This window comes from Zootermopsis nevadensis, unplaced genomic scaffold (genome assembly GCF_977971745.1).
Source record: "Zootermopsis nevadensis isolate Lab colony 2312 unplaced genomic scaffold, Znev_1.0 Znev_ptg000028l, whole genome shotgun sequence".
NCBI lineage: Eukaryota > Metazoa > Arthropoda > Insecta > Blattodea > Termopsidae > Zootermopsis > Zootermopsis nevadensis.
This window is the reverse complement of record NW_028259160.1, coordinates 10,290,177-10,309,736: the sequence shown is the minus strand read 5'-3', so window position 1 is coordinate 10,309,736 and position 19,560 is coordinate 10,290,177. Positions and strand designations below refer to the sequence as shown.

General features: G+C 40.5%; 1 protein-coding gene across 4 annotated transcripts in view; it reads right to left on the bottom strand.

Annotated features, from left to right (window-relative positions):
* The window catches only part of Sema2a (Semaphorin 2a), a 576,182-nt gene that overhangs the window by 377,041 nt on the left and 179,581 nt on the right, over positions 1-19,560 (bottom strand). For 2 of the 4 annotated variants that reach the window (XM_087357602.1, XM_022083582.2), the window contains one exon: positions 8,549-8,656. The exons of the other annotated variants lie outside the window; for them this stretch is intronic. The gene's annotated coding sequence lies outside the window, so the exon portion shown is untranslated. The remainder of the gene's footprint in view (positions 1-8,548; positions 8,657-19,560) is intronic. 4 annotated transcript variants of the gene reach the window in all.

Genomic DNA, 19,560 nt, shown 5'->3' with positions numbered 1-19,560 from the left:
GGGAGGGGGTGTACAGAATGGAGGCTCCATCTGAAAAATTCCAATACGAGTGGCAAGTCATGGACGGACTGTGAAAAATATAGGTGTCGTTTTTTATCATCCTGGCTTTTTTTTATTTTCATCTTTTCAGTTTGTTCGTCTGAGGGTGCGTTAATTCGTTACGGACTGACAAATAAGAACCTCGACATACAAGAGCAACTCATGTCACGCGCAGACTGGGAGGCCAACAATGCACCACCTCTCCTCCAGCAAAATAATGTCTCCTGAACAACGGAAACACTCGCCCACTTGACGTCTCCACTCTTCGCACGTCCGCCATGCCACTTCGAGATTTGTTTCCAAGGCCTAGCAAAGCAGTTTCTGCATTTCTAATTACAGCACGTGTGTGAATCCCTCTAGAGCACAGATGCGAAATCTCTGTCTTACAGCGGGGGAAGCACAAAAGTCAAACAGAACCGGTTAGAAGAAATAATCTGGCTTTGGTGATGGGAACAAAGATCAACCATTCACCTACAGACGGTGGTCTTTGTGTGTATACCACCGTTCAGGGGCGAACTGCGGAATGTTAAGAAGTGCGTGATTTGTATAGGATTACGAGAATACTGGCCCTGAAAATGGAAGCCGTATGGTCCTCCGAAACGTTCGTATACAGCCAAATGACTATAACAACCCAGACGACTGCCACATACACCCGCATCGTCTTGAAAATCTCAAACCGTGCAAGTCTTCAGCTGAAGCGGTTTAGCTTAAACAGGCGCAGACATTTTAGTGACGAGATTGCTATCTTCTGGACTATTCCACGATGGAGTCCGGTAAATCTTATGAAGCGTTTCAGAGGTCCTTACGGCCTCCATAGACAGTAAGGCAGAAAGCACCTCTCAAACAATACAGACTTAAAGATTTACTGAGGGAATTTTCGAGATAGGAACAACACAAGCGTCATCACACTTATACGCCAAAAGTAACAAATATTTAATTTAATTCAATTCTTATATATTAGTGTTCTGCATCAATAGCCAGAAGGCCAATTACAGACACAGCACAAGTTGTGTTAAAGGCGTTTAATTAAAATTAAAAATTACAACCTCGTAACATACCAAAAATATTTTATTTTTAAGATATTAACCGACGTACCTACGATGTTCAGTCGCCCAGAAACCTACAAAGATGCACGCCACTCGCTTTTGAAAAAGGCGTTAATAAATTTCGTACAGAAAGTCTATCAGAGTTCTAATGAAAATTCCATCTCGTGCAAAACGCGGCGAGTCCCTTATCAGCAGCTCAATTCTCGCGGCCGGAGATGCGGGGCGTGTAGCATTACACCCCACAAAACGAATCCTCTTCCTTTCGGTCTCATTACATAATAAAAGGGAGGAAACGTCACTCATATCTGCGTCTGAATGGCTTCAGGCTGTGAGACCTTCATACCATAATATTGCAGCTTATTTCCGTCCGATCCGGAGTCTGATCTGGGTGTGAAGAAGTGGAGTCTTAAGTATTCATCTTTTACAGTTCTCCACAGTTCTTTTTAAAATTGCGTTTATTCGACACTCATTCTCCCTTTTTTACCTTCTTCTTGCTGTCGCGTTCCATCCCTTTTATTCTTTCACATGTTTCACGTCACTACTGCTTTTCCTAGGATCTGTAGACGTCTTTGGAGGCGCTGAGAAATTTTACGTAAAAACAGCATAAATCCAAATACATTCTCTAGAGACCTACCCACATTTTAATGCAACTAGAGGATAAAGCTCTGACACAACTACAAGCTTGAGTATTTTCATTATTTTACCGCAAATCTAAATTTTAATATACAATGAATTCTATGTTATTTGTGACATAATTAGTATACGACGCGCAAATTTGCAAATAGCTTCTATTTAATATCTGTTGCTAGACAGGAGATGGCGTACTGCTACGATTTCCATTATCGATAATCAAGCTTCCTTATCAAAGATTCAGTAAGGTGGTGATCATGTTCTATTGCCTTTGTGACAGTATATGACTCGCGTCGTCCCACTATCAGTATTGATGTTCTGTGGAATCGTTCTTGAGCTGACACGTATGTGTCTTTCATTAGTCGCATTTACGCATTCTTAATCATTGTATTTGACCTCTGTCGACCTCAACTAACACTGAATGAGTTTCAAAACTATCAACAATTACGTACAGCTGTCTGTCTTAAGAGTGAATGAAGTTGTGTTACAGTACAAGTCGCGCGAGGTGTGAGAGAGTTAATTCATAAAATTTCGGATCGGGTGTTATGAGTAGTAATGTGTGCCGAATACATGTGGATCGTTATTACCAGTAGAAACGGAGACCACCTACGAATTCTGACGAACTTGAATATCCCAGGACCTGTAATGTGACGTTCTTGCCACGTAAGACTGAATCGTGTAGCTCTGTTTACACCAACTGTATTACAATAAACATATTACCAGTTATTCGTAAAACTGAGTTGTGTGTAATGACAATAACAATTAATTGGGTTTCCGGACTTCGTCCATCGCTTATTATTCCGACCACAATTTATTTCTCAAAAGTGGATTTACCGCGAATCTGAAAGATGACGTTACGGCGTCTATATTAAAAGGTATACACCAAAGAAAATTAGATCTAATTCGGCAGGAACGGTGGCAATAGGCTTATTTCTCGGCGCTGGCAGAGATGTCTGACAAGTTGACAAGGCACTTGCAAGGGGCAGGCGATTTCGGAGTCCGGAGTGCTAGAAGATTGGCACAGATGTGTATGGCATTTATTGAAGATGAAGGGAGAGAGAGAGACAGAAATATCAGGATAACATATTACAGGCTTGATGTCATTGCATTCCTTCTTCACGTCTTGTTCCTAGAAGCTTCACCACAAGCGCAAGCCAAATATAATTGGGTCTGGGCGTGTGGTAAAGCTCTTTTTGGTACTTAGTTAATCCTATACATTTGTCGAGTTTATCAGACATAAACCACGTTAGTTGGAAATTTGGTTCACTTATAACGCTTCGCGAAATGTCGAGGTCATGTGTGCGCCGTGTAAGATAGAGTGAATGATGTGAGAGGAGTGGTTTTGGACTATCTTAAAGTATCATTCTGGTATTGCGATAGACAGGGAAATCGCGTATTACTTCCGTTTTTCGCCATTCTTAATTTTATTACAAGCTTCGAAATTGATTCCGAATGTACAAAACGTCCAAGAAAATATTATTATGCTACCTGTGAAACACCACTCCGGTTCTCAACGTTTGTGAGTGAGGACATTACAATGTCAATAGATTATGATCAATAAGTGGGGCACAGGCGGTTTAAATTACTGCATTTTTGGCCTACAAGTAATGAACCCACTCCTCGTTTTGGTATGACTGCATAGTGTATAAGGAGGATGAGAAATGTGTAAGTCAAGACGCTACAACAAAGTCTGCCGACCCCATCTGCCACTGTGCAAGGACTGGATGAAATGAAATTCTACAAATACAAAGTATAAAGCTAATCTCGGAACTAATTCAAACGTCGCTTCCCCAGTCAAGGATGTCGGGAAATATTACTGAGATCCCTTCCTTTCACACAATTTCTCTGAACCTTTCTCCCTTCCATTCAGAACGTCGCAAAGAGGAATGAAGAGAGATTATAAGTAATCGAGAAAATCTCGTCAGATATTTAACAGGCTGGTGTGACGTGCCGTGGAAAGCTTCTGGGGGGAAATCTGAAATACGAGATTAACAAAATGGAGCCGACTAAGGAACAAAGAGGTCAAACAAGTCGCATGTAAGACCCTACAGTCGTTTGCTCTCAATTTAAAAGCGTTTTGATAACTCCACTGAATTTTACTTTCAATTACAGGCAATAGAAATTTATTTACATGAACAGATTCAATTGCAGTTAATAGGAAATGAATCAGTTCTGAAGCCCTCTGTAGTGCAATAACAAGACATGACATAGAGGACTACATACGGTTCAGAATATTAAGAAAAAATCGAACTTTCGGAAGGTTGTTTCAGTTAATTTCAAAACATATCATAGAAAATTAAAGTAAAATATCTGTTAACAGGTAAAATAATTAGCAGACGTCTGTGAGTGCTCATGTACTAACACAGTAATTAAGCTATTATGCGCACCTTTCGCCAGTTTTCACGCTGTTGACTCTGAAGGGTTGGTGTCGGTGTTTCAGTAGTTGCAGCTCGGAAAACAATGTTACCGCCGTATCGCTGTACTTCGCCACGAGACGAACACGGAAAGCGCATGACATCGTCGGCAGCTGCTTCAAGGAATAATTTCGGAAATACGATTTAAGGGAAGAAATATATGGAAACCATGACAACTACAAACAGAAGGGTGTCGTTCCCTTAGTCCACTCTTTCTATAAGCCTTCCAGAAATTGAATAGAATTTGTTCAGGGTAAGTAGGCGAAGAGACAAATGAGGGTGGATAATAAGACGAGGCTAGTGAATCACATCAATAGGGTAAACCTCATGGATGAGAAAGACAGAAAAAAATGATGAAGGATTTATTTAAAAGTTATACCCCATCGAAAGTGAATATCATTTTGTGATAAAGAAAAATGTCAAAAGGGGAAGCAAAGGTGAAATAAATGTGAATGAAACAAAGGTAAAAAGTAAACTCCTGAAAATTATTCATAAGGTACGTATTAGAATTTTAAAAGGGCGAGGGTGGAATCTTTGGCGAAGTTCCTAGTCAACATTTCATGTAACTGCAAAATGGTGATTACTGGGGGGGAAAAAAGAAATTCACTGCACGAAGGTACGAAAAAGTACCAATTCAGAAACCTGAAGATTCTTATCTTGTAACTTTGAATGCGTAAGGAGGAGCCATTATGTTTTCACCACAAAAACATTCGCGAATCAAAAATTCTTTATCCTACTCCTAATCCACGGCTACCGTCACTTCTATCGTCTTGAGAAAATTAGCAAGGGTTTGTCATCATTACAAAATACAGTTCATACAGAATAGTACCCAACAATGAATAAAACTGCAAGAAGCAAGTCTCTGAGCAAACATGCATGTTTCATGAAAGGGGGGCGGAGGGGCGGTGGTGAATTATCGCTATATCTCACTTTATGCATGTGAAAATAATACAAATTCATGCATTCGCCAGCTATTTCTACATCGTATAAAACTTACATACAGAAACAACAAAATTCAATGCACTGAGCGGAATTTATAGAGACGTGAAGAGAATGGTGTAATATGCATTATACTCAGAATTGTATTCGCTCCTCCTTCTGCATTCGCTTTATAATGACTTACGGGGCAGAGAGGGGTAGAGAAGTTATATTTTCGTAGCAGATACATTAGCAAACTTAGACTATCTCACAGAATAAAGGCTACGTTCGAAATTTCAAACAGGAAGCGCTATCAGGATAAGAAGACAGTGCCAAACTAATGCGAAACATTCTCATTTAAACTATTACCTCCCTGCCTCACTGTCGTCATAATCCTCCCTCCACGATATAATGTTAATGAGAAAAGGAGCCAAAACGGAGGATAAGTGAAAACCTTCTAGTCGGAATGAATTCCTCTGTGTAATCAGATTGTATCAGCAAGTCGTTAGCTTCTCCTCCTACCGCTAGAAGTCGGAGCAAGACGCAAGGAACTGCGATCATACTTCTGTTTTCGAGTGCCTTCATGTTGCACCCACTGCAGGATCATTTCTGAGGTACTCAGAGCAGAATTTTCGCCTTAACTGACTGCAAGCAGCACGGCCCTCCTCGAGAAAATCATATTTTCTCAGCTAGTCAAGACATTTTTCCTCATTTTATGGAACCCATGGATTCGTTTCCGTGTCATCAATCTATTTTAATATTATCCTCCCATCCAGATCTTCCAAATAGTTTCTTCACTTCAGGTTTTGTGTTCTTTTAGAAAATTAACCCAGAAATAACCTCAGATATTATTCTTTTATCGTTTACTGATATATTAATATGAGTAATTTACATCAAATAAACGGATACTGAAAGTACAGCAGAGTTTCAGGCCTACAACTGAACTTCAAAACAATGCGAGGGCACACAATGTACGCAGACCTATAGTACCTGAAATTGGAACTCGGCAAACACATTGTATCCAGAATGTTGCGCCGTGTAGTCTGGTAGAAGTTTACCTACGTTCCATAGGTCCTCCATCATCAGGGCGTTGATTCATCGCCCTGATGATGGAGTCAATGTTCACAAATCCGCCATTCGCTTAAGATCCGATTTAATATTGATCTCCTCCATCTACATGTAGGTCTCTTCCCTTTAGGACGCCCGAATAAAATTATCCATTTCCATAGGAAACCCCTGCGCATTTAACTGCATACTTTTACTGTCTGTTAAACAAGCAAAGACAAAAGTATTATTGCATTGAGTATCATGTGCAAAATGAAATTAAGAAATGTGTTTCTTTCATTCCCTGAACTGTACATGTAATTTTCCAAATAAAAATACCAAGATAATGCTATGAGAATATTAAAGTAAGAAATAAACACATACTAAAATTGGGGCCTACATTAATAACAAAGAAGCATTTTCTCCTGTAGTTGCATTCATCAGCTTTATGTCACACAGCGATGGATTTCGTGTTTAAGAATGTGACGTCGAGTGGTGGCCTTGTTAGTGGTAAACAACATTCTAATTCTCATCATGCATAATTATCCTTCATTACATTCGCCGACAAATAAAATCTGCAGTTTATACAGCATCGTTAAATAACTTAGAATCCAACCAAGGTATCACCTTCTTGTATGTATGTAAAAAATTTCCGCACTAAATGATTCACCAGTACGAAGCGGGGCCTAGAAGCAATATTCCTGCGTTATCAATTTGCCTTTAGTACGTACACGCTGGAAGAACACACAAACACAAACATTGTTTAGGGACGCTTTACAGTTCACTTTAATTAACACAATACATTCTGCAGCGTCTTACAAGTCTAATATCCTATTAAATTCCAACCCCTATCCGATACCACCTACTTCACCTTATTTCCTTGTTTGTGTTAAGCATCTCCCGTTACACCATTGAGGCAGTGTTACCAACAGCAGCAGCTCATATCATTCCGAAACAAGTGACTTCATAGGAAAAAGTAGAGGTTCGAACATTCATTATTCGAAGTGCCTGCTCGTTTGCAGGTATTCAAAATCAGAGATTTGAGGTTTTCATGGCGGAGACGGTAATAACCACGTTCTTGCTACGTGTGGACTGCCAACTCTCGAAACGTTGTGTATTTCAAATACGTATATATCATATATATATATATATATATATATATATATATATATATACACCTACATCAGACAGTGAACACTGTCCAACATATCCAACATAATATATGTAAAATTAGTAAATATCTAATTCAGCTAAGATGCAAACAGTTCACAAACCCTTTTAAATGCGTTAATATTTTAACAAATCAATTAAAAACTTTCAAAATAAATAAACACCGATTTTATTGCTTGTAAAATGTAACTGCTGGCAATGAGACAGTAGTGTACTGTGTAGCGAGTTGATACACATAACAGCCCTCTAGAATACGCGATTAGCTACCTGTCCTGGGTGGGATTCGTGCGGCACAGTGATTAATGAATGTCACTGTTCAGACAGCAGTTAACGAGGCAATGAGAAATCGTGCGCCGATTTTCGTGTTGTTCTGATGCCGCACGTAACATTAACAAACAATACTGTGAATGATTGTCTCATTTCACGGGCTACAAGATACTGACCATTTTATCATCGCAAGAAAGTAAACAGAAAAAGAACAAGATGTGGGTACATGAGCAGTAAAACTGATAACCTGTAGCTACTATTTGACAAATACTCTCTCGTCGTAATTGAATATGTAAAAAATATTTTCATTAAAAAACCCTAAAGCCACTATTTCTTTGCAGTTTTAAATCTGTTGCGATAAAGTGACTATCTGTACAAGCGGGTTTCGATCCCCAGTACTTCTCTCCTCCTACCCCCACAGCCTTCTACACAACAGGCAATCTGCGGGTTAGCGGAATTTCGTGTGCCAACTTCCTACAATAAAACATTTCATGTTCTACACCCTTGTTTTGGTGCACAGTCTTATAAACGGAATCCACTTAGAAATGCGCAAGGTCACACTGGAAAAAATATAGGAGTGGTCTGACAAAATTTAAATTAATGCACACTCAATATCCGATCGTCATAGACTATAGTAAGATGCTTTAAATTTGCACGAACACTTTATAATCTCGTCTTGCTCTGAAGCATGGCCATTTTACGAGTAAATCTAAACGATTTCGCGGTCATCTTTTTCAAGTCCTACTTATAGCAAACGTTCCTTCCCAGACGACCTTCGACCTGGTAACTTGAACAGAATGATTTTGTACTTCCTCTATGGACACAAATATGCATTCTACATTAACTCCTAAGACGTGTGAGGCACCGAGGAACGGCGTGAGAACAGAGACTCCCTATGACACTATAAGAATCGTCAAATAATTAAACCAACAGCCAGTCACTGTCAGTTGTTTTCAGAACTTTAATCTGGTAAAAGGAACTGAGGTAAAGATGAAATTAAACACAATCAGAGCCACAAACCTTCCGTTTTGTGATCGTTTCGGATCCCGATTCACGACAGCTTACACCAATGTTTACTACGCCGGCATGCGGGTTATACAGCACGTGGCGCCTGTAGGATCGGCTCACCTGCAACAACAGAAAGACGACACGGCCCGGTATAGCATAGCATGACCAAGTGTACAAGGCAATAAAGAATGAGTAATGGTCGACACGAGATGCTGAATTATTCAAAGCTGCTAATATACTATTCAATAGCACACGCACAGTGCAGATAGTCTGTGCTTGTTGTACAGAGTGCGGCACATTATTTGTTTTAACAGAACGAAAATGCTCATATTATTTATTTTCTTATTCTCATGCTAAAACGGAAACTGCAGTTTTATCATTTTTTTTTTGAGAAAATGGAGTCTTCTAAAATTGATAAAAATACGACGACGCCTCGCTACTGGCATGGAATAGTCTCCCTTGAGAAGCTAACAGTCGCTCGGCCAATAAATAAATTTAACCGGAAAGCTCATTGAACTGTCCAGTCCGTAAACATACACGCACGAACATTTTATTCTTAAGAACCATTTTGAATTGTCCTGCAATCTACAGTTCGGTATTCAATGTGTCGCTTTGATTAAGGTTTTTTAGACTAGAACTTTATATGCACTAATCTCTCATTCGTGCTACACACACTGCCCAGCTTTTCATGCTTGATTTCATCACCTATTAACATCTGATGAAGAGTATTCCACAAAATATGAAGCTCTCCTCCCTAAAATCCATAGATTCCCTTCAGCACACAGTTCTCTGCCCTCCGTCCTTCCTTCCTTCCTTCGGAACGAGGTACCAATTTTATGGCTTATTTAACGACGTTATCGTTAGTTCAGACTATACAGCGTCGAATGATATGATTAATGAAGCTATGCATTGCAAATGATGTGGAAGGAAGCAGACCTGGCCTAATTTCAGAACTAGCCCGGCATTTGCCTGGAAGGACTGAGGAAAACAAGTAAAACCTGTGAGGATAGCAAGTCTCCCTGCTAAGATGAAAACTGCGGCTGCAACGTTCGGTGCCAATTTAAAAAATGCACAAAATTAAAGATAAGTTTACAGTTTTGTATAATCTGTTGTGATGATAAATAAACGATGTTCCAACATTTATACGTCAAAGAAAATATTCTGGAATGGTCTTGTGTTACCTAAATTCCATTCACCTACTCCATTTGAACAGGCTGAAAGAATTAACACGCCTGTATCAATAATCATGTAACTAAGTGGCTTGTTTACTTTCGTCATTTCGGCTAATGCAAATTTCCTAGTAAGACTACGAAAACATAAACAAATATAAACATTAAATTTGGAAATTTCAATTTAAAATATACATGCAAGAATAAGCTTACATTTCAGGGCACAAGATACAATGGCGTTGAAGTTTGTAGCCGAATAAAACAGAATTCACTTTCAAACAAAACTTTATGCGCTGATGTAAATAACACAGTTGATTTTTCACATAAAGATGTCCCGACACAAGATAAGCCGTTGGAACGTTAAATAAATTAATGTAGTCGATATGCCCGTGTACAAACGGGCGAACAATGTTAAAAGCGACTTTACAGAGACAAACTGTAATGGCGTGCATCGGACTGAATTTTCTCTGAATATGGTACGGTAAAAGCCAGTCGAAATCTTGTGGCAAAAGTCTGCGCGTTCTTCTCAGAGCGAGTCGATGGAACGAACGGGCTGGGACCACCGTTGTAGTCTCTGGGCAAAAACATGACTTTATGTTAATACCCCAATATAAAATATTATGCAAGGCTTCTTCTGACAATAACTTCAACACATTGTAAACTTTTCCATCTCCTTGACTAAATGGCTTTCGGCATCTTAACTCCAAACTTCCAAACAAATAGTCTACAAAGAATAATGTCCCCTGTTCAGTTGACTGCAAACAACACAAAACGACCTCCACTTTATCACAGCTTGTGGCCAACTGACACAAAACCCTTTAGTACTGGCTGCGGACGGGTCCAATTTCTTTGCGCAAATGCCATTACGATTACGAACGGCTTCTAACACGGTATTGAACCTTCCGTTTACATGGATACAGAAAATTGTTCCACCAGTTAACCTGACATGATATCTGCTTCTCACTACTGAATGTTTCTGACAACCTCTAAACTTCAATACAGCAAAATCTCTTTCTATACCTAAATAAAAAACAGTTGCTCATTTGTTGCTGAAAGACAGGTTCTGCAGGATAACAATTATATTTCTTCGTCGATATTTGACGAACACTGGTTGAGAAGGACAATTGTGAGATTAAATACCGGGGCTAACAATTTTCAGGCTATGACAAAGTAACTGCCCATCCTTCGGCTAACGACTGGAATGAATACAATTTCTGGCGACAAGATATCTGTAACTTTGATAGAAATGAGTGTCTGAGTCTGTCTCAGGGCAGAGGCGCGCAGAAACTTCCACAGCACCTCTTTATCAAACTGCCTTCCGTACATGTAAAAGCAATTAATCAGTCAGAACTTGCAAACACTGCGTGTTACAAGGAAACTTCGGTCAAAATATTGGCACATTATCTCACATTTTCAGTGCAATAATACTGGTAATGGAGCCAACTTCGTGGAGCAGGATTACAAGTGATCTAGATATTGCGAGTATTAAACTTCTAGAAGTTCGGAAGTTTCTGCAGGATTTAATTTATACAAAGCGCACGCTAGTGTCAAACAATTTATTAAGACTGTCTCTCTCACTACCTCATCCATAGATGATGACAACCAGGGACAGGGAGTTCAGTTGTCAGTTTGCACGATGAACATGAAATCGAATGCGTAGGAAACGGTTGCCAGGATGTGAAATGGGTTCAAGACTGTGCCCAGCGTAAAGATTAAAACTTAATTTCATTTTAGACGGGCGCTGAACTTGACCTATCATTCTGAGGGCCAAACACAAAGTCAGTGTGTTTTGAGAACAGAATGTTGAGAGTAACATCTGGAACCCTGGGGGATGAAAAAGCAGGAGAATGGAGGAAACTAAGCAGCGAGGATAGTCGTCGTTTGTTCTCTTCGACTACCATTTTTTCTGTGATTAACACACGATCATTGGCACCGCAGGTAAAAGTCACCGACCCTTGCAAAAACAAAACTCACTTAAACAATATTTAAGGAATTGGTTTCTACTTCACAACAAACACAGCAATTTTCCATTTAAAGAAATAATTGCTATTTGTCATGGAAACCATACGAGACCCATAAATGTACTCTGTGGGTAAAACTGAAAGTTACTGAATAAAAACAGGTGGAACACAGGCCTATAGTGCCCAGTGACCTTCAATGGGTTAACTTTCGCCAAACATTTTGGTCGAAGTATCTCACTTGCAAGGCACATTACTTAACCAAAGGGTAACAGTACAGAAATAGGCAGGCCTATTGAAGAATTAACTAGATTGAACTGGCTAAGAACAGGGTTAAAAAGGAAAACATAGGGTTCAGTTTGCAGACTACAGTGAATTTATTAAGCAGCTGAAAATGTAAAGTAGCAATACATAAGGACACCCACGTTACTCAAACTGCGAGTTCTATATGAGCTTTAAAAGCTTACCGTTAATGTACTGACAACATTTTAACGGAACAGAACAGAAAATGAGAGTTCATATGAACATAAACCTCATAGCACACAAGGGTGAAGATCAGATGTTGGATGTAACATCACAACAAAGGTTTGTGAAAACGCTTAAGCCGAAAATGAAGTAGTCACAGAATTCCATGCTTTTTTCCCATCTACTTCTTCTTCTTTAAGTTGTATAACGAAAGGTTCTATGAGGAACCGCATACATTCTACAGGCAGCACTGAACTGATTTCGCTTCTTGTACGTAGTTCCGTGCAGCGACACCAGAGGACTAGAGCGGCGATGTCTGAGCGCTTCATTATAAGGGACGGATGCTGCGCGAGTTTGGGGCAATGGACCAGCTGCTTCTGCTGCTGTTCATTGATCGGATCCCATTGAACGACCAGGGCTATTGGGACGGGCACAGGGAGGGGGTAGCGGCGCGTGATACGATGGGCCGTGATCACCAATTCCCGCCGTTCTAGCTCCTTGCCCTCTGAAGATTTCTGTCTTCTGGGTTGTTGCGCTGTGTAGTCTGGTCGATGTTTACCAACGTTTCAGAGGTAATACTGCCTCCATCATCAGGACGATTCTTAGTATGAAGATTTCTGTCTTCTGGGTTGTTGCGCTGTGTAGTCTGGTCGATGTTTACCAACGTTTCGGAGGTCATACTGCCACCGTCATCAGGACGATTTTTAGTATGAAGATTTCTGTCTTCTGGGTTGTTGCGCTGTGTAGTCTGGTTGATGTTAACCAACGTTTCAGAGGTCATACTGCTTCCGTCATCAGGGCGATTCTTAGTATGAAGATTTCTGTCTTCTGGGTTGTTGCGCTGTGTAGTCTGGTCGATGTTTACCAACGTTTCAGAGGTCATACTGCCTCCGTCATCAGGGCGATTCTTAGTATGACGATTTCTGTCTTCTGGGTTGTTGCGCTGTGTAGTCTGGTCGATGTTTACCAACGTTTCAGAGGTCATACTGCCTCCGTCATCAGGGCGATGAGTATGAAGATTTATGTCTTCTGGGTTGTTGTGCTGTGTAGTCTGGTCGATGTTTACCAACGTTTCAGAGGTCATACTGCCTCCGTCATCAAGGCGATTCTTAGTATGAAGATTTTTGTCTTCTGGGTTGTTGCGCTGTGTAGTCTGGTCGATGTTTACCAACGTTTCAGAGGTCATACTGCCTCCGTCATCAGGGCGATTCTTAGTATGAAGATTTCTGTCTTCTGGGTTGTTCCGCTGTGTAGTCTGGTCGATGTTTACCAACGTTTCAGAGGTCATACTGCCTCCGTCATCAGGGCGATTCTTAGTATGAAGATTTCTGTCTTCTGGGTTGTTGCGCTGTGTAGTCTGGTCGATGTTTACCAACGTTTCAGAGGTCATACTGCCTCCGTCATCAAGGCGATTCTTAGTATGAAGATTTTTGTCTTCTGGGTTGTTGCGCTGTGTAGTCTGGTCGATGTTTACCAACGTTTCAGAGGTCATACTGCCTCCGTCATCAGGGCGATTCTTAGTATGAAGATTTCTGTCTTCTGGGTTGTTGCGCTGTGTAGTCTGGTCGATGTTTACCAACGTTTCAGAGGTCATACTGCCTCCGTCATCAGGGCGATTCTTAGTATGAAGATTTCTGTCTTCTGGGTTGTTGCGCTGTGTAGTCTGGTCGATGTTTACCAACGTTTCAGAGGTCATACTGCCTCCGTCATCAAGGCGATTCTTAGTATGAAGATTTTTGTCTTCTGGGTTGTTGCGCTGTGTAGTCTGGTCGATGTTTACCAACGTTTCAGAGGTCATACTGCCTCCGTCATCAGGGCGATTCTTAGTATGAAGATTTCTGTCTTCTGGGTTGTTGCGCTGTGTAGTCTGGTCGATGTTTACCAACGTTTCAGAGGTCATACTGCCTCCGTCATCAGGGCGATTCTTAGTATGAAGATTTTTGTCTTCTGGGTTGTTGCGCTGTGTAGTCTGGTCGATGTTTACCAACGTTTCAGAGGTCATACTGCCTCCGTCATCAGGGCGATTCTTAGTATGAAGATTTCTGTTATTCTGGGTTGTTGCGCTGTGTAGTCTGGTCGATGTTTACCAACGTTTCAGAGGTCATACTGCCTCCGTCATCAGGGCGATTCTTAGTATGAAGATTTTTGTCTTCTGTGTTGTAGCGCTGTGTAGTCTGGTCGATGTTTACCAACGTTTCAGAGGTCATACTGCCTCCGTCATCAGGGCGATTCTTAGTATGAAGATTTTTGTCTTCTGTGTTGTAGCGCTGTGTAGTCTGGTCGATGTTTACCAACGTTTCAGAGGTCATACTGCCTCCGTCATCAGGGCGATTCTTAGTATGAAGATTTCTGTTATTCTGGGTTGTTGCGCTGTGTAGTCTGGTCGATGTTTACCAACGTTTCAGAGGTCATACTGCCTCCGTCATCAGGGCGATTCTTAGTATGAAGATTTTTGTCTTCTGTGTTGTAGCGCTGTGTAGTCTGGTCGATGTTTACCAACGTTTCAGAGGTCATACTGCCTCCGTCATCAGGGCGATTCTTAGTATGAAGATTTCTGTTATTCTGGGTTGTTGCGCTGTGTAGTCTGGTCGATGTTTACCAACGTTTCAGAGGTCATACTGCCTCCGTCATCAGGGCGATTCTTAGTATGAAGATTTCTGTTATTCTGGGTTGTTGCGCTGTGTAGTCTGGTCGATGTTTACCAGCGTTTCAGAGGTCATACTGCCTCCGTCATCAGGGCGATTCTTAGTATGAAGATTTTTGTCTTCTGGGTTGTTGCGCTGTGTAGTCTGGTCGATGTTTACCAACGTTTCAGAGGTCATACTGCCTCCGTCATCAGGGCGATTCTTAGTATGAAGATTTCTGTCTTCTGGGTTGTTGCGCTGTGTAGTCTGGTCGATGTTTACCAACGTTTCAGAGATCATACTGCCTCCGTCATCAGGGCGATTCATACTTTGTGATTTGCTAGAGACTTTCATACACGTTCCTTGTGGCAGAGAAGCTCATTTCCAAAGAAAGGTGGATAGGTATACGGAAGGAAAGATTGACAGACAGATGAACAGGTAGATCGATACATAAATAAGTGGATGGTTATAAGAACGGATGGTCACATGAATTGGTGAATGAACAGATTAACAGGTGAATGGATAGAGACAGACATAAAGCAAAAATAATTAGACTAAAAAAAACATGTACCGACTCTCATCAATAGTTCTAATAAAACCAAGTCAGAGTTAACGTGACGTGCATACTCAAAGAATTGCCAAACGCGGGAGAACTGAACACAACACTGTCACAGCACTAAGCCTCTAAGCTTCCATATCTGTGGGTAAGGTTAAGTTAAATCGAAATAAGCAATCCCAAAGCGAACAAAATATTAACTAAAACTCTTATGTATCAGTTAGAAATCGTAAATGGATGCAATAATGCCTCTCGGTTCTTAGTTAAATTTCAACGAGACAAGTGTCTGTTTCTTATTCATGTATTAGCTGGTTTAAGTAAACATAAGAAATAAAATGGTTCCTCGACGTGTTCTTCTGCAGTATAAAAATGGCATTCGTAACCCAAAGCCCATCTTCCTGACCGGAAAAGCAATTGAAGTGGACGTTGGTTTCCAGAAGACGACAAGGGAAGTAGGATGAAAAGGACAGAGAAGAAACCTGCACGTCGGTCTTCTTAAGCCTTCTTTCCTCAACTAAGGGTCTTCTACAAATCTTCCCAAGACGATCAAATTGCTACGTCTGGCAACTCAAGAGCCTCCAGATCTGACCCCAATCCTTCTCCTCGTATGGAAGATAAAGGGCCAAGTCTTGTATGGGATATGTGGTCAGCGAATTTTGTGTTTGCACAGGGATCGACCATATTCCAAAAATACATGAGGGTTAATGTGAAATCCTGCTACCTCCTGGCTCGGTCTAAGAAGGATCTGCTTATGAAAGAAGCAAATCTCGTCTCTGAACGACACGCTGAAACCTGACACGTCTACTGAACTTCAAGAAGCTCTCGACAACGGTGCAGCTGTACTTGTGTCTACAGATATCTTGCCAGCCCATTCGCTCACAAAAAAGAGCAGATTATAATTTCGTTACATTCACTATCAAAAAGTATCACTATTAATTCCAAACTTATCAACACCCAGAGGATTGGATAAGTCTGCGTGTGTTGTTTGACCAAAGTATCTGAATATCAGTTCTTTTTACTCAACTTGATATTGCTGGAGGGAGTATCTGCACTAAAAGACAGAAAGTAGGTTATATTAGAGTGATAAAATCAAGAAAGAGATGGACATAATGGTAGAGATGAGAAACGCGTACACAATCTGAAGAAAGGGAATGAGACACCCTGCAGGATAATATTAAAATTGAACATACATGAGGTGTGAAAGAACAGAGTGAATCTTATGGCGGTAAATACGCTGATTACGATCTTATGGGTTGTGACGTCTCCGTCTACAATGAAGATAAAGGGTAAATGTTCTTCCGGAACGTTGGTATCGCTACCTTATGAACGCACACGGCGTCACAACCCAGAACACCACAACCGACAACGAAAAAAATATACCGCAAATGGAGGAGAATAAAATAGTTCAAGAAGAGAGACGGAACACATGCGCAGGGGGAATATTTGTGGCTAGAAACACTGCAGGTTTGTATGCAGCCAACCCATAGCAGTTCCAATACGTTCCGGTATGGATTTATGGTCTCTAAAACCCAAGACGTAATAATTCTTTTCACACAAAGGACACTAACAACTGAACGCAGTGCAGCTTTTGTCCTGTCGTTTGCATTTTTTCCCCACCACAAACTTATACCCAGTAATTTACACGGGAAGTTGTGGAATTCAGAAACTTTGTGTTAATTTACGAATGTTTTTAAACACAGGTACTAAAGATACAGATCTCTCGAACAGAAACAATTGTTAAGCAACGGAAACGAAAACAGTTCAATTACTAAAATGACCAAGTGTGGGCTGAATATAAGGGGTTCCACGGGGCTGGATTTTTGCCTCCATCGCCACTGGGGGGATCGGGTTCCTGGACAGTGTCCAGGTGGTCCGAATCGACACAGATGCCAGAATATTTATGTTTCTAACTGTAAAACTATAACATATCAGCAGATTTCAAGCTGAATTTCAGAAGTTACAACCTAGTACCTTAATCAATTTTGTAATTTTAATTTTTTGTTCTATATATCAAGTTATCTTTCATCATTGAATTTATATTGAAGTGGGTACGCAGTATACCCAGAATATATCGCAAATAACCTGCAACTTTTCTGCCATCTATTGTTTTCACGACAGCCATGCTCTGAATTGCTTGTTCATATGCACACAAGAGATATCGAGCTAAGGCACCTCACCTCTCGTCTTCAGGTTGTGGTACGATCTACACAATGATTCTTTAAAGAGTTCACGAAAATCTAGATTTCCGAGGATACATTTCTTAAACGACGAGTTTAAATATAAATGACAATCCTCGAAGGAATCAGAATTTCAAATCTGAAAGGCAATTCTGTCCTCAAGCAAAATAGAGTCACAGTGCCAGATGCAAGAAATGTGATCCCTTTCCGACAGTATAGACATTTCTTTTACTATAAATGGACTATGAACTTCGGAATACATTTTCCGCTTAATGTGTCAGTATTTAAGTTATTAGCGTCCTATAATTTAGTGTTTGCTTCTTCGTAATATATTTTACTGAGTTTCACATCTTTATTTATTATAAAGGACACCAACCGACAAATACAACATTAATTCATTGGATCCTAAGCGGGAAAACTGACACAATGAACACTTCTTTTGTATACACTGCCACTAAATCAAAAGGCCAGAGTGTTGAATGCTGTACTTCGTAAAAGAATGCCGTTTTATAGCCTTACTTTATCGAGATTTTAAGATATGGAAAGCGGAATCATTTCTCTCGAAATATCAACAACGTCACACTGGAAGATTTACCAACAGGGCACTGTGCAGAATAATCGTATTTGGACCTAAGGAAGAGAAAACAAGATGACGGCGTAAAGGACGAGTTTCGTAACTTGTATCCTTTTGCAACTATAACAGGACCTCAGGCTCAAACCGCTGATATATCGTCGTTAGTCCAGTTATAATGCGTAAACATTCTAGAAAGTCTTCGTTTTCTCTTGGCTACCACGTCCAAACCGACCCTGAGGACCACCAAGCTTTTCTGTTGCACTGCTCTTTCTCTGGAGATAAATCAGACGGAACTTGAAGCTACGCCTCCAATCCACCATTCGTCTTAATAACGTGGTGCCTAATAAGTACCACGGACAACTTTGCTCTTACGTACCATTATTAAATGGTTACTGGGTTCAAATTTCCATTGCAACCTTTATTGAAGATTAAAGAATAAGGAAGTTTTCTTGAAATTACCGGGGTACTACAGTACTGAATTCTCTAACAACCAACGCTAATTATTCATAGGCAGACCTTACTACAAATAGTGCGTGCTAATGTAACTGGATCAAACACTAGAAACATTTGACTCTCATCATCCAATAGCTGACTGAATAATGACCTATTTAAGTGCATTCCTCATACCAGATCAAGTTGGTACTGAAGTGGAAGTCATAATATTGTCAAATTTAACTTGTAAACAACAACTGATAAGACCGAAGGCAAAGATTCATATTATCGTTCACATTATCAGTGCCCAATACAACATGCACTGAGACAAACAGAATGCGAAGTACGCATGGATTATAAGACCACCGGGGCGAAGAGATGTACGCCCATAGAAGAAGAGACCAAGTGCATCTACAGGATTTAGGGGCAGACAAGTAAGCCTATTCCTGCATAGATCACGATGATAACGATAAAAATAAACTACATATGCAAAACGCGAAAATCATTGCCAATACTAGCTCCTAAGTAGCAATGCTTTATAAAGAGCAAACACGCGGTTTAACTTCATGAAAAAACTCTCTGCTGAAAAATTTTACCATATTACAGTACAGCAACTGATTCTAAATGCAAGATATAAAGTACCGCTCGTATTTCATGCAGAGTTTAAACCGCAGCAGACAGTTCTGCCAACATATCTGCAGACATATTCTCATGCAAGTTTGACCAAAGAATTAGGAGAGGAGGGAATGGGAGGGAACGATAATTGTTACCCATCTCTATTCGATCCCTGAAGGATGGAAGAAACTAACTAAAATATCTCAATTTGCAAGATTCCCTCGAGGACTTTAGGACGAAATAAAAATGTAACATGAACACGCAAGGATGTCAGCATATACTTCAGGAAACTCCTGCAGCCTTCCAAACTGGTAATACCACAGCATTTAGGACCGAGACCTGAACAGCTCTAGTGGGTTCTATTCAGGAGCACGGCTTTTGTGTGCAGTAAATTATTTCATGATGCTGTATGAATTGCAGAATTTATGTACCGTGCGTGGCATGACAGTGAGGA